Source organism: Tachypleus tridentatus, chromosome 13, assembly GCF_004210375.1.
Source record: "Tachypleus tridentatus isolate NWPU-2018 chromosome 13, ASM421037v1, whole genome shotgun sequence".
NCBI classification, from domain to species: domain Eukaryota; kingdom Metazoa; phylum Arthropoda; class Merostomata; order Xiphosura; family Limulidae; genus Tachypleus; species Tachypleus tridentatus.
The window spans coordinates 260,110,655-260,127,211 of record NC_134837.1 but is presented as its reverse complement, the minus strand read 5'-3'; positions in this window follow the sequence as shown (position 1 = coordinate 260,127,211).

Genomic DNA, 16,557 nt, shown 5'->3' with positions numbered 1-16,557 from the left:
TTTTTTAATAAAAATGAGCAAATGGCCACGTAACCCATATATATGGAAGTCTTGCAAAATGCCATACCACCATGTTGTGTCATAAGCCTTCTCAATGTCAAAGAATATTGATACAAGATCTCGTTTGAGAAAGGCTTCTATGATTGACGTTTCAAGTCGAATCAGGTGGGCCATGGTGGAGCGCTGTCGTCGGAACCCACACTGGGTGGGCGAGAGGAGGTTGTTTGATTCGAGGAACCAAACAAGACGAGCATTAACCATCCTCTCTAAGGTCTTACAGAGACAGCTCGTCAAAGCAATTGGACGGTAGTGTGAAGGAATCTTGGGATATTTCCCAGGTTTAGAGAAAGGTAAGATAATAGCCTGGCGCCAGACATCAGGAAAAACATTCTCCTGCCAGATCCGGTTAAAAACAATTTGAAGAATATAAAGAGAAGCAGGAGATAGATGGCCCAGCATGTCATAATGTACATCATCTGGTCCAACATATGTACTGCCAGACCGATGAAGGGCCATTTTCAGTGCCACCAGTGTAAAGGGACAATTATAGTAAAAAAGACAGTCAGTTCGAAAGGAAAGAGGTGAACGCTCTGCCCGAGTATTGATGGCCAAGAAGGTGGAGGAACAAGCAGAAGTGCTAGATGCCCGGCAAAAGCTTTCACCTAGAGTATCGGCAATGCTACCTCTTAGCCATCACAGAGTAAGATGGAGAGGGGAACAAAATTGTAGTGCCCACTGACCTTTCGAATCCTGTCCCATATGACCTTGGAACTGGTGGTAGAAGATATGCTAGTTGTAAACTTAATCCAAGATTACTTCTGGCTTTGACGTCTTACCAACCTAGCATGTGCATGGGCCCGTTGGAAAGCGATGCGGTTAGAAAGTGTGGGATATCTACGGAAAGTATCCCAAGCCAATTTTTGAGCCTTCCGTGCCAAGTGGCAAGCAGAATTCCACCACGGACGAGGATATCGTGGAAAACGTGTCGAGGATTTAGGAATACACTGAGCAGCTGCTTGTATAATACAGTCAGTTACCGCTGCCACACAGTCGTCTATTGATGGCTGATTCACGATGGTAGTATCAAGTTCTGCGAAAGCAGTGAAAGTGGACCAGTCTGCCTGATCCAGCTTCCACCTGGGCACACAGGTAGGGTGGCATCGACCACGGCCAATCTCTCTCAAAAGTATAGGAAAATGATCACTGCCTAGTGGATTATTGTCAACCCTCCATCAAAAATAGGAAAATAATGAATAGGAGCAAACCGAGAGTTCAATAGCAGTAAAGGACTGACTAGGTGCATGAAAATAAGTGGAAAACCAGTATTGAAAAGGGAAAGATTGTGATCAGAGAGCATACGCTCTACAGAGCGACCCCTCCTTTCAATAACAGCCCTTCCCCAGAGGGGATGATGTCCATTAAAGTCCCCAGGATTAGAAATGGAGACGGCAACTGTTCAACGAGAGCATCAGGGTCTGATTGATCATATGTATCTCCAGGGGACAGATAGAGAGAACAAACAGTGATGGTATGACCCAAAGAAACACGGATGGCTGCAACCTCCAAGGGCGTGTTGAGTGACAAAGACAGGGTGGACACATGCTGATCAACCAATAGTGCCACTCCTCCATGTACTCGTCCATCATACAGCCTGTCATTTCTGTACAGAGAAAACTGCCAAATGGTGACTGTATCTGCAGGTTTTAGAAATGTTTCTTGTAAGGAAAGACATACAGGATGGTTGAAGCAATCAGTGTTTTGATATCATCCAGATTAGAACGTAATCCTCGACAGTTCCAATGTATTAAGGTGACCATTTTTAATGACTTGTAGGTGAATTAGCTGGAGAACCCTTTTGTTTACGACCACGTCTTTTTCCTTACTGTCCTTATTTGGAGGAGGTCTATCGACCTCCATGGATCCTGCCCTGGGTCGATTGGGCAGGTCTTTGTTGTTGGAAGGGGATTCTAGTGAATAAGGACGCGAATGAATGATTTTTTGCATCGTGGGGTGGGAGAAAAATATGTATCAGAAGAAATGACTGTATTTGAAACCGAAGGATGTGGATCTTGAGATTTGTTGGAAAGGAACAGAGATGGGTGTAGAAGTCGATTCATCAACTTTTTTAACCAGGGAGGTCAAAAAGCTTTTCATTTGTTTTGAAAACGATTCTCTTGGAGACACAGAGAGATCTGTCTGCACTCCCACTGTAGTTGTGGAACGAAGTGCAGCAGTATATGTCCGAGATGAAGTGGCGCACAGCACTTTCCGAGCCTCAGGATAACTAATGTTATGAGTCGTTTTCAACCGCTGCGTCTCTTTTTCCTCCAACCATTTTGGGCAAGAACGAAAGTAGGAAGGGTGGGAACCATTGCAGTTGACAGAATGTGGGTCCGTGTGACACTCATAGGCATCGTGGTCCTTGCCACCACAACGAGCACATGTCAGGGAACCATGACAGGACGTCTTTGAGTGGCCGAACCTATGACATTGGAAATATCGAAGACTGTTTGAAATGTACAGCCGTACCCTATAATTAGTTAACCTGCCATGATGGTGGCAGGTGCATGTGGTGATGTAAATGTCAAAATGAGGATATTTGTCAGCAGTGTAACTCCGTCTTTGCGAGTGGAGATGTGCCTCACTGCAGAAACTCCTTGAGTGGAGAGACCAGCGAGAATCTCTGACTCGGGGACATTCTTCAAATCCCTCTCAGCAATAACTCCTCGTGATGAATTCAAGGTAGCATGAGGAGTAACCTCAATAGGTACATCCCCAATTGCCTTTAAATTCAAGAGGAGTTCACTGTGTTGGGTTGTGGATGCTTCAACCAATGTCTCCAGATCGAAGCTTCTTTACTGACTTGGGAGAGCCAGCAAGTCCCTTTAGTCCCTTCTGAATAAAAGGGAAACATTTGCCCTAAAGGTTTTTTCTAAAAGATAATATAAGAAAATGGGGTACGTGTGTTACAGATGTTGAAGATTGCTGCTCAGTCTTCAAAACGTGGTCGTTTACCTATTGACTGTTTTTTCACTAATTTATTTAAATTTTTTGTTGGATGATGTATTGGAAAAAAAAAAAAATTCGGTACCCACTGACCCCAGCCATCATGGAGTCCTACAAAGTAACGCACTACAATGCCATGCAAGGACATTGCAGCAACGCCAGGGTTTCGTGAGCACTATACCCAAACACCAGCATCAGACACAATGTCCACAACACTGTTCAGAACTTCCAACACTGGTACTTGGTTGACTCTAGCCCAAATGAACCAGCCTATTGACCCAAGGGGGCCACCCAAAGACCGCCCGTTTACAAGAATTCAAAGCCAAAGTGGTGTGTTAGGGTTGGACCCCTCAACCACCAGGATCCTCTCCTCCCCTTCACGGGTCGCCACGCATGGTAAACACGTGGGTGGATGTTTAGATCCCAAAGGAGGTAAACTGAAAGATCAGAACCTTCCCTGGGAGATCTCCTCACCACGTACAGGAATCCACACCGAGGGGTAGACGCTACTTTCTTAATCCAGTTCCTGGGAACATTTTCAAGAACTAAGAGAATGCATAATAACATATTTCAACCACACTGTATTTGCCATATCCATAACTGACGACATGTTTCGTTCACTCCATTGCAAAGGCCCGGCAAGGCCAGGTGGTTAATACACACTACTCGTAATCCAAGGGTCGCGGGTTCGAATCCCCGTTACACCAAACATGCTCGCCCTTTCAGCCGTGGGGGTGTTATAATATCACGGTCAATCCCACTATTCTTTGGTAAAAGAGTAGCTCAAGAGTTGGTGGTGGGTGGTGATGACTAGTTGCCGTCCCTAATTTAGCAGTGTAAGACAAGAGGGAGGCAGCTAGGCATCGCCACCCACCGCCAACTCTTGGACTACTCTTTTACCAACGAATAGATACAGACAAACACTCCAGCGCTCCCTGGGTTGAGATACAACAAACTCAGCAGTGGTATGAACTATTCATATAGACTATTTTTTATCATAACAGCTGTTACGAAGTGACATCGTTTGTCAAAAGAAAGTAATGTTGAAACATACAACAGTCCTAACATGATATGAGAAGTAAAAGAACGTAATTTTATAACATTTTAAGTGTATTCATTTTACAACAACACTATACCTTGATTGTCTTTGATGTCCACGTTGGCTCCGTTATCTAACAAAATCTGCATTATTGATGTTTGGCACATTAATGCCGCTTGGTGGAGGCCTGACATTCTAAAAAAAAAGAAATATATATTAATATTGAAGAGTTACGTGAAACAAAATCAAAAGCAACGGCTGCGTTACAAACAGCAAATCCAAACCTCTGACTAATATTGATTTCTTATAACCAACGACAAGCCGAAACAAAAATGTGAGATATAAAATGTACCCTAGGTTTTGGAGGTGACTAAAGAAATAGACCCCCATTACGGTGGGGATACACCGTGTGTCAGTTTTAACCTTCGTTCGACAGTCTCGCATGAAATAATAAAGGAATAAAATAAAGAAATAGCAACAGAAATTAAAATATTAGAAATAGAAATCAGAAGAGTGAGATGTGAGTGTTAAAACCCAAAACGTCTTACATCTATATCACACTTTACTGCCTGCAAACAGTTGTGGGAACGTCATTACTCTGCAAAGAAAGGAAGAAAAATAAATAAAAACAAACTAAAAATTAATATACAGTGGTACCTCGGTACCTCGGGAGAACGACTCCCTTCTCGAACATATTGTTTGAGAAAAAAATGTCTCGGTTGTCGAACATAAACTCGGTTCCCGAACCAAACTATCGTGGCCCAAACTCCCGAACTAATTCGACTGATGACCCGAACAACCATTCGACCATTTTCGGCTCACGCCAAGCTTGCCCAAAACATTTTACTTGCACCTGTCGCTAAAATCTGCTGTGAACGTTCTTGTTTTTCTTTTTGTATTTTGTTGTTTTCTAAATATTCTGATTAAATAATCCATGGGGTCAAAGAAGGATAAGGTAAGCAGCAAACCATTGATAGAGCCACAATAGAGGTGAAAAGCAAATGCAAAGCAGTTGCATGCTGACCTCCTGAAAAACACCCCTGGAATGAGTGTTGATACAAGTGATGTCTTTAAGGCTAGTAGGGGTGGTTTGAAAAATTTAGGAATAGAAGTGGCATACTCAGTTTGGTGAGACATGGGGAGGGTGCCAGTTCCAACAAAGACTCTGCTGATAAATTTAAGGACTATGTAGAAGCTGAGGGTTTTATTCCCCAACAAGTGTTCAACTGTGATGAGACACGCCTCTTTTGGAAGAAAATGCCAAAGAGGACCAAGATCACCGAGGAGGAGAAGTCACTGCTAGGACACAAGCCAATGAAGAACAGACTGACTCTATTGTTAAGTAGTAATGCAAGTGGGGACATAAAACTTAAGCCTTTCCTTGTGTACCATTCTGAGAACCCGAAGGTTTTTAAGAAAAATAATGTACTGAAAAGTAAACTAAATGTCATGTGGAGGGCTAATAGTAAAGCATGGGTAACCAGGCAATTTTTTATGGAGTGGGTCCATGAAGTGTTTGCCCAAGGTGTAAAGAATTACCTCACGGAAAAACAATTGCCACTCATGGCCCTTCTTGTGATGGACAATGCACCTGCTCACCCAACAGGCTTGGAGGACGGGTTGGTGGAGGAGAACAGTTTCATTACGGTGAAGGTGGAGGACGGGTTGGTGGAGGAGAACAGTTTTATTACGGTGAAGGTGGAGGAGAACAGTTTCATTACGGTGAAGCTCTTGCCCCTTAAAACGACTCCTCTCATTCATCTCGAACTTTAAGAAACTCTACACCAAAGCATTGTATCAAAGGTGCTTTGAAGTGACCTCTGACGCAGAGTTAACCCTCAGAGAGTTCTGGAAAAATCACTTTAATATCCTCCATTGCTTGAGGATCATAGACAAAGCCTGGAGGGAAATGTCTTTAAGGACCATGAACTCAGCCTGGAAGAAATTGTGGCCAGACTCAGTAGGAGTTAAAGACTTTGAAGGATTTGAGGCTGAGCCTGTTGTTGAGGATATTGTCTCACAAGGCAAGTGTATGGGCTTGAATGTGATTGGTGATGATGTGGAGGAGTTGGTGGAAGACCACAACACTGAGATCACCACGAAAGAACTCCAAGACCTTCAGAAGGAGCAGCAACAGAAGACAACCGAGGAAGTGTCTTCAGATGAGGAGAAGGGAAGGGAGGATGTTCCTAGTTCACTAATCAAGGAAATGTGTGGAAAATGGGGAGAGTTACAAAGTTTTGTGAGAAAATATCACCCTGACAAAGCTGTAGCAAACCGCAGCATAAACCTTTTCAATGACAATTCCATGTCTAACTTCAGAAATATTTTAAAATGCAGGCAGAAACAAACCTCATTAGATTAGTTTTTAGTGAGAAACAGGTCCATTGAGTCTCAAGCAGGTTGTAGCGGTGCAAAGAGACAGAAAAGAGAAAGAACCCAAGAAGGAGTGTTACCTGACGTTTTTATGGAAGGTGACTCCACTTACATACAATAATAACCCTCCTACTCTCCGCGTTCCTCACCACCTTTCACTTACGCCATCAGCTCTCCTCAGCACAGGTAAAGTGCAGTTAAATTTTCATTTATTGTTTTTTTATTGTGTTTATAGTTTTTGTGGTTGACATGTAAGTATTATTATACAGGTATAAATAAGCAATATTGTTACTAAAAATGCTTCATAATGCGTAATTTTTGGAGGTCTGTAACGGATTAATTTAATTTACAGTATTTCTTATAGGAAAAACTGATTCGGTTTTCGAACAGCCTTCTGGAACGCATTAATTTTGAGAACCGAGGTACCATTGTACTAATATTTGAGGGTAAGTTAAATAAACTTACCTCTTGAAGTTAGTTGGCATTCCAGCCCCTATTATAGTAGTAAGGCACTAACTGGTAACCCAGTAAACAAATTATGCTTGTATTAAGGGTCCCAACTAGTTATCTAAACTAATTAGTATAACTCTCAACCACCACCTGTTATGCCAACTGTAACTATCAATTTTCACACTCTAAAACACCTTTACATGCTGTAAGGTGTTCATCCGCATAAAGTAGTGCCAAGTTGTTTAATAACCTATTCACAACTGAAAACAATTATCAGAAAATTTTAGTAAATTTTTGTTATATATTTATTTAATACATTCTCATATTTATTACAGAATATTTAAATAATCTAATTTAAAGTTTCTTTATTAAATCTACTGAATATTAATTTTCATATCAGTATATCAACAGTACCAATAAATATTGTAATTTATTACAAATTTTACAAAATCTAAATAATTTTGAAATTATATCTCATATCATAGCCTGCACCCTGAGGTCCTTTCAACTGGTGCAGCGTTTCTGGTTTTGTTTCAGCTTGTCTTCGTAATAACAAACTATATTGGATCTAACTAATCGTACTTTCTAGAAGTTTTACTCTGAACAATTGTGTGCATGTATATATATATGTATGTATGTGTTTAATATAAGCAACTAAAAAATTAAAAAACCTTTATTACTAGAATTATTCTAATATTTAACTATATTAACTTGGAATTTCAATTAACTTATATTCAAATAATACAAAACTGTGCTAAGTTAGACCCCAAGAGACATATTATACATACATATATATATACATGCACACAATTGTTCAGAGTAAAACTTCTAGAAAGTACGATTAGTTAGATCCAATATTAAATATCTCGGTCTGTTGAAGATGTTATCATAACAAAAACCTTTTTTCAAAAGCCTTTTTCGCTTACTTGTTTCAACAACTAGGTGACCGGTTTCTATGACAATTGACAGAAGCACAATAACAAGTAATTCTTACACAACAATAAACACAGATCTCACGTCGAGCAAAATATAATCAAGAGAGAATATTCATTATGTTAGAAAAACATGTAGGTTCAAGAAGTCTTAACAGAAATAAAACCACACAATCCTAGCGCTTCCGAAAGGTGGATCTTTCTTCTTCAGGAGCAAATTTTGGAACAAGAGAGAAAGTTCTCTCTCGTTTTCTATGAACTTTCTAGGTGGAAATAGTGAACAAGAAACTATTGTATTTTATACCTACTTAAACGTATCTGATTCGTGGGATGTCAAGCATATATCTAAAGGCTGCTAAATCTCTGGTTTTACTGCTAATTTTGAATGTAGATATTCCTGGATTTTACCGAACACATCGAACCTCATGCCCACAACTACAGCGTATTCACAATTCGTTAAAACTAGTATATTGTCTTCCCCTTCACAATTCGTTAAAACTAGTATATTGTCTTCCCCTTCACAATTCGTTAAAACTAGTATATTGTCTTCCCCTTCACAATTCGTTAAAACTAGTATATTGTCTTCCCCTTCACAATTCGTTAAAACTAGTATATTCTCTTCCCTTCACAATTCGTTAAAACTAGTATATTCTCTTCCCTTCACAATTCGTTAAAACTAGTATATTCTCTTCCCCTTTACAATTCGTTAAAACTAGTATATTGTCTTCCCTTCACAATTCGTTAAAACTAGTATATTCTCTTCCCTTCACAATTCGTTAAAACTAGTATATTGTCTTCCTCTTCACAATTCGTTAAAACTAGTATATTGTCTTCCCTTCACAATTCGTTAAAACTAGTATATTGTCTTCCCTTCACAATTCGTTAAAACTAGTATATTCTCTTCCCCTTCACAATTCGTTAAAACTAGTATATTGTCTTCCCCTTCACAATTCGTTAAAACTAGTATATTCTCTTCACAATTCGTTAAAACTAGTATATTGTCTTCCCCTTCACAATTCGTTAAAACTAGTATACTGTCTTCCCCTTCACAATTCGTTAAAACTAGTATATTGTCTTCCCCTTCACAATTCGTTAAAACTAGTATATTCTCTTCACAATTCGTTAAAACTAGTATATTCTCTTCACAATTCGTTAAAACTAGTATATTGTCTTCCTCTTCACAATTCGTTAAAACTAGTATATTGTCTTCCCCTTCACAATTCGTTAAAACTAGTATATTTTCAATGTTATTGTCAGTTTATCCCTTCTTTTACTCATTTATTCCTCCAGTCATTTCTGACAACATAACATCTACGATTTCTTCTCTTTCTTCGTTTTGGTTTGATTTCATCCAATCCAAACAATCCTCATTTCTTCCTTGTAGTCAGTGCAACTGTTCCAAGCCCACAGTAAAAGTTCCAAGTTTCACTGTCGGTATTTGGGAGGTCAGGAGGGTCAGGTACATTTGACCTCTTCCTCCCTCCCGAACGATTATAGCGTCTGTCTTTAGGGTTTTGGTTTTTTTTATAGCTTTGGGCCAGAGTAAAAGTATAACATCATACTCAGGCCCATTTCAGGGCTCAGTCCATGCATGGACGAACAAGAAGTTTTTTTTCTTTTATTATTTCTCTTGTGTTTTTTTTTCTTCATTTTTTATTTTTTGTATTTTCATATATATATATATATTTTTGTATTTTTCTCCTTTTTCTTCATAGTGAGAATGCTACTACTACTTGTAGTAACACACACACACACACACAAAGTAATAATAATAATTATTATTCAATACTGAATAAGAATTCAATAAAAGAGAAAAAAGTAATAATGATTAAAAAAAAGAAAAATAATAATTATAATAATAATAAAAAGAAACAAGGACTAAGTGTCTAGTGCATAGTGGCCAGCTTGTGTTACATTTCTTAAATATATGTTAAAAGGGGAGAGGTATTTAGGACCATTTACATCATGTACGTGATATCTGTCGAGATCACACATTAAGTCATTTTTATGCCAATTCTTAATGAAATATTTTAGAAAATTATGCAAGAGTCTTTCAGATATTGTGTCTATGTTTGCATACTTGTGCATGAATGTGGTTGAGGTGCTACGTGGTACTTTATATGCTGAAGTTAGTACTGAATTTTGTATACGTTGAAGTTTCTGTACATGTGTGGGTGCTATGTTAATCCAGGCTGGTGATGCATATTCTATTGTTGGTCTAATGTACGTTTTGTAGATTTTAAGTATGTTGTCTGGTGATGTTCCTTGGATTTTACCTGAAAGACTTCTTACATAGTTTGCTCTTTTCCAGATTCGTATCAGTATATTTTTAATATGTGGTAACCACGTTAATTTTGAATCATAGGTTAGACCTAGAAATTTAGCAGAAGTAGCAGTCAGTAAAAGTGATCCATTCATATAGAGTTTTGGTGGATCTTTTTTCAGCTTATTCAGTCTGCTGAATAATATGACTTGGGTTTTTGGAATATTGATTTTGATTCTGTATTTCTGGCAGTATTCTTCGATGTTATTTAGGACTGGTTGTAGGTTCGTTGCTGTTATTGACGGAGTGGGGCACTTTTCCAGACTGCTGCATCGTCAGCGAACTGTGATGCATAACCTAAATTTAGGTCCTACAGAGGCATATTACTCACGTACATGATAAATAATATAGGGCTAACAGCCCCTCCTGCAGGACTCCTGCTTCTGGTGAAAAGGACCTGAGTGGGCTCCATTTACATTTACTTTACACATTCTGTTTTCCAGGAAGTTGGACAGCCAGCGAATAGTTTCCTGGGGTAATGCCATTTCAAGTAATCTATGACGTAAGCCATTATGCCACACTGTGTCAAATGCTTTCTCAATGTCGAGAAAGCAAGCTACAGTGCATTCGTTTTTGTTGAAACTTTCGGTAATTGATTCTGTAAGTCGAATCAGGTGGTCTGTAGTTTGGCGGTTTTTTCGAAATCCGTTTTGAATTTCTGGTAATTTTGAATTTTCTTCTAAGTAAACTTAAAGACGATTACTAATTATCCTCTCTAATACTTTGCCAATACAACTGGTTAAGCTAATCGGGCGGTAGTTGTTTAGTTTATTCGCTGGCTTTCCTTCTTTCTGGAACATTAATATTATTGCTTCCTTCCAAGAAACGGGGATATATCCTGCTGATAGTGAGAGATTAAATAACGCTGTTAGGTGTTCATATAATCTCCGAGTGCCTTATTTTAGGAGGATAGCTTGAATACCATCTTCTCCAGGGGCTTTGTTTTTTCTTGCTTTTTCTGTGTCCCACAGTAAAAGCTGAGTTCTTTGTTTGTTTTTGAATTTCGCGCAAAACTACACGAGGGCTACCTGCACTATTCCTCCCTAATTTAGCAGTGTAAGACTAGAGGGAAGGCAGCTAATCATCACCACCCACCGCCAACTATTGGGCTACTCTTTTACCAACGAAAAGTGGGATTGACCGTACTTGGTAACGCCCCCACGGCTGGGAGGGCGAGCATGTTTGGCGCGACTCGGGCGCGAACCCGCGACCCTCAGATTACGAAGCGCACGCATTAACGCGCGAGGCCATGCCAGGCCCAGCCACCTACCGCCAACTCATGGACTACTCTTTTACCAACGAATAGTGAAATTGGCCGTGACATCATAACGCCACCACGACTGACAAACCTTGACAAACCAACACACTTTAACCTAACGATGTGGTATAAATATGAACTACACTCTTCGCTTTAGTCATTGGCTTAGTGGGCCCGCCATGGCCAGGTGGTTAAGGCACTCGACACGTAATCCGATGGTCGCATGTTCGAAACCCAAACACACCAAACATGATAGCCCTTTTAGCCGAGAGGGCGTTATGATGTCACGGCCAATCCCACTATTCGTTAGTAAAAGAGTAGCCCAAGAATTGGCTGTGAGTGGTGATGACTAACTACCTTCCCAGTGGTCTTACACTGCTAAATTAGGGAGGGCTAGTTAGCTCTCGTGTAGCTTAACGCGAAATTCAACACAAACCAAAACTTTGTGTTTTTCACTGTTGTCAGTGGCCAAACTCTCTCTTTACCTTCCTTATTTTAATTTCACCATTCCTTTTGTTTTTATCAACAGTTATTTTTGTTTAATTACTTTGTTCTGTTACTCCCAGTGTCAGGTCAAGAACTCTATTAATTAACAGCCTGTGCACATCTTATGTTAACAATACTCTCTAGTTTCTTTTTCTTTGTTATAACTACAGTTAACAATACTCTCTACTTTCTATATTCTTAACTGCTGCCACTACAGTTAACAATACTCTGTAGTTTCTATATTCTTCTCTGCTGCCACTACAGTTAACAATACTCTCTAGTTTCTATATTCTTCTCTGCTGCCACTACAGTTAACGATACTCTCTAGTTTCTATATTCTTCTCTGTTGTCACTGCAGTTAACAGTACTCTCTAGTTTCTATATTCTTCTCTGTTGCCACTACAGTTAACAATACTCTAGTTTCTATATTCTTCTGTTGCCACTACAGTTAACAATAATCTCTAGTTTCCAACTTCGGCTCTAAATTTTATTTTCCTGTTCAGTCCTTAACACTAATCATATTTTATTATCCCGTTCAGTCCTTAACACTAATCATATTTTATTATCCCGTTCAGTCTTTAACACTAATCATATTTTATTATCCCGTTCAGTCCTTAACACTAATCATATTTTATTCTCCTGTTCAGTCCTTAACACTAATCATATTTTATTATCCCGTTCAGTCCTTAACACTAATCATATTTTATTATCCCGTTCAGTCCTTAACACTAATCATATTTTATTATCCCGTTCAGTCCTTAACACTAATCATATTTTATTTTCCTGTTCAGTCCTTAACACTAATCATATTTTATTATCCTGTTCAGTCCTTAACACTAATCATATTTTATTATCCTGTTCAGTCCTTAACACTAATCATATTTTATTATCCTGTTCAGTCCTTAACACTAATCATATTTTATTATCCTGTTCAGTCCTTAACACTAATCATATTTTATTTTCCTGTTCAGTCCTTAACACTAATCATATTTTATTATCCCGTTCAGTCCTTAACACTAATCATATTTTATTTTCCTGTTCAGTCCTCAACACTAATCATATTTTATTATCCCGTTCAGTCCTCAACACTAATCATATTTTATTATCCCGTTCAGTCCTTAACACTAATCATATTTTATTATCCTGTTCAGTCCTTAACACTAATCATATATTATTTCTGAAAATGTTTTGGTAATCCTTTTCCTGGATAGTTTTTTATTCTAACGCAACGGAGTTTATGATCTGATTCTTCTCTCAAATCTGTTCGACGTATTCTAAACATTACCTTCCAGTCTCAGCTTTTCAACTGATTCTGATCTCAGATATATCCATCTTCTTTGCCAGATAATATTACCTTCTAACATAAATTTTCAACTTTAGTGTTTTTTTACTCATATAATTTACATCATCAAATTTTCCACCAATCTCTGCATTTGTTGACATATTCGTTGTTATTCATCCAATCAGTTGTCGTAAAATCACCATAGGTATTTAGGTATATAAGTAACACAGCGTTTTCATCAGTATGTTTCAACAGTATAGGATTTGATCTTAAATAATTAGAGTGGCAACATTTATTAGAGTGCGACATAAAGTAATTAAATAATCCACAATTTTTCAACCTTTATGTCAACACAAACACTTCCAAGTTAACTTATCCAGACGTTTAGAAAATGTAGTTTTGAGGCTTATTTTAGGGTTGAACTATCTCCAGTTCATTAGAAAACTGTCGTTTAGATTATCATTTACTTAGATGTTTATCCTTACAGGATGAGATGAAACAAAATTCAGTTTCACAAGAGATAAAATCAAAATAGAATATGGCCATCCGTATTGACTTGGATGTGACAGACGTATCAGAATTTTTTGGTTTGATTTGCTTTGAATTGCATACAAAGCTACTCCAGGGCTATCTACTGTACCCGTGTAACAACGTCTGTATATTCCTCTTTGTGAAGAAACAAAACAAATCCTTCATTATAGTTTTTATTAATTATTCATGGTCGGAAGTTAAATTCGTATCCTCTATCATTAAGAAATGGTGCCATCTAGTGTAAAAATATATAACGTATTTACGTCATCCTGTGTGCGTGTGTGTCTTTAAACAGACTGGCGGGTATTTGATTGTTTAAACAATGTTAACAGTGTGACATATATTGACTATGAAACGATCAGATGAAGCTAAACTCCAATCCTCGTGTTAATTAACAGTAACCACAACAAACAAACCAACAGGATGAGGGAAAGAGGTCAAAAGTAAACCTGACCCTTCAGAAGATTTCTACCTAGAATACTGGCACGGATTGATTCTTTGATTGCTGCTTTAAGCGTACGCGGAATTTGTACGAGCCATACACTATACACGGCACCCTCGTATGCAACTGCCAAAGTCGAACCGTACCTCACACGGAGAATCAACAGTCAGTGGGTTAAAGTGTGACGTCACTTTCTCTTTTTTTGACAACATTGAATTTTTATGGTTATAAAAAATATATTTCTGAAGTTATAGCTGCTTTAATGAAAAATTACAGATAGAAGAATACATTGTTTGTTGTTGGGTTTTTTTTTTTAATTTCGCGCAAATTTACGCGAGAGCTATCTGCGCTAGCCGTTTCTAATTTAGCAGTGTAAGACAAGAGGGAAACAGCTAGTCATCACCATCCATCATCAACTCTTGGGCTACTCTTTTACCAAAGAATAGTGGGATTGACAGTCACATTATACCGCCCCCCCCCGGCTGAAAAGGCGAGCATGTTTGGTGCGACGGGGATTCGAATCCCCGACCCTCGGATTACGAGTCGAATGCCTTAACCCCCTGGCCATGCCGGGGCCCGAATACACTGTAAAAATATATGTATATATTGTTGAAGTTCACTAATTTATTTTATTATTCTTTATTTTTTGTGTCGATTGTGGCTTAGGGGCCGTCTTACTGCACACCTATGTATTTCTGTATATTTACACCATAGCCTACATCGCAATGCACGTTATTACCCCACACTAGTACCCACATTATTTTGCACCACAGTCACGGATAATGTGTTATTTGCCCACGACGTTTTCCAACCAAACCAGAAGCGTTAAAACAGTGGTTTAAGTTATCTAATTACACTTGGCAAATTCATCAGCTATTTCTATCCGATCTCATAGCTTAAACACCCCAAATAACAAGAACTGTATATCTTTTCAATATCTGAATATTAATCTCAGTCCAACCTTTGTTTTAACTTGAAATGACTTTCATAATAAAACAGGGTTCGTGTTAAACCTGTTGTTTTTTTATGACTTTAATCCTAATTTTCAAACATTCAAACATATGGTGGCCACACTTCCCCAAACATAAGTATATTTGCAAGGTGTTTCAAATATAAATTATATACTTAGTTATATATTGAGTTGATTAATAAAATCTCATCAAAATGAACCTAGTATTTAAAAGAAATTGAACTACACAGATTAAAACTAACATGTATCTTAAAATGTATGAAACCTACTTTATATACAAATCTACTAGAAGCAGATCATACTCACGACAACTAAAACCAATAACGATTACAATGTACTAGTTCATCATCTGGACAACACCCTTGTTGTTAACTATATTTTGACCATAATCCTAGTAATACCTCACCAGATTTGGTCGGGCCCGGCACAGCCAGGTGGGTTAAGCCACTCGACTCGTAATGTGCGGGTCGCAGGTTCGAATTTTCGTCACACCAAACATGCTCGCCCTTTCAGCCGTGGGGGCGTTATAATTTGACGGTCAATCCCACTATTCGTTGGTAAAAGAGTAGCCCAAGAGTTGGCGTTGGATGATGATGACTAGCTGCCTTCCCTCTAGTCTTACACTGCTAAATTAGGAATGGCTGGCGCAGATAGCCCTCGTGTAGCTCTGCGCGTAATTCAAAACAAAACAAACCAAATTTAGTCAGCTTGCGAAACTTATGGTTAGTCCTAAATCCATGCATTAAGCTAAAATGCAGAAAAAAATATTCACAAGTGTAAATATTAATAATTAATAACAATATTCAAAATTATTATAAACATTATATCCAGGAATATTAAACAAACTAGGTTTAAATAAAAACACCGCATCTCATGAATTTCTGACATATGAAATGAAGAGGTGTGTAGCTGATGCTTTGTTCACGTTGGAAAATCACCCAACTCGTTAAACATATAGCCTATCTTTTAGATAGTTTTCATTTTGTTTCCTCAGAAACATATAACTGTCAAAGTTTATAAGCTGTTATCAGCTTTTCATTATTTTAACACACCACGGCTCAGCAATAGGTCTGAAGACTTATAATGCTGAACTCAGAGTTTCGATACCCGTGGCGGATTCAACACCAATAGCCCATTGTGCGGTTTTGCACTTAACAAAAAAAACAAACAATTATTTTAATAGAATGGCCCTTCCGCCCTCAGCATACTGGAGCGACCCCTGGATAAGGAACATTTTAAAAGTGTGTTACGTTTTAACCGTGAATTGTTAATGGAATTAAAAATCAGTCACCTGACTGTGAACGTCATAAGCACGATGAACAGGACTCTTTTAGGTTAGAGTTAACAATTATTCCTCCAGAGGATCTGTGGTGAGTCTGAAGGCTTAGAACACTAAAAATCGGGTTTAGACATGAGATGCGGGCATGGTAGAAATAGCCAATTATGTAGTTTCGCGTTTAAC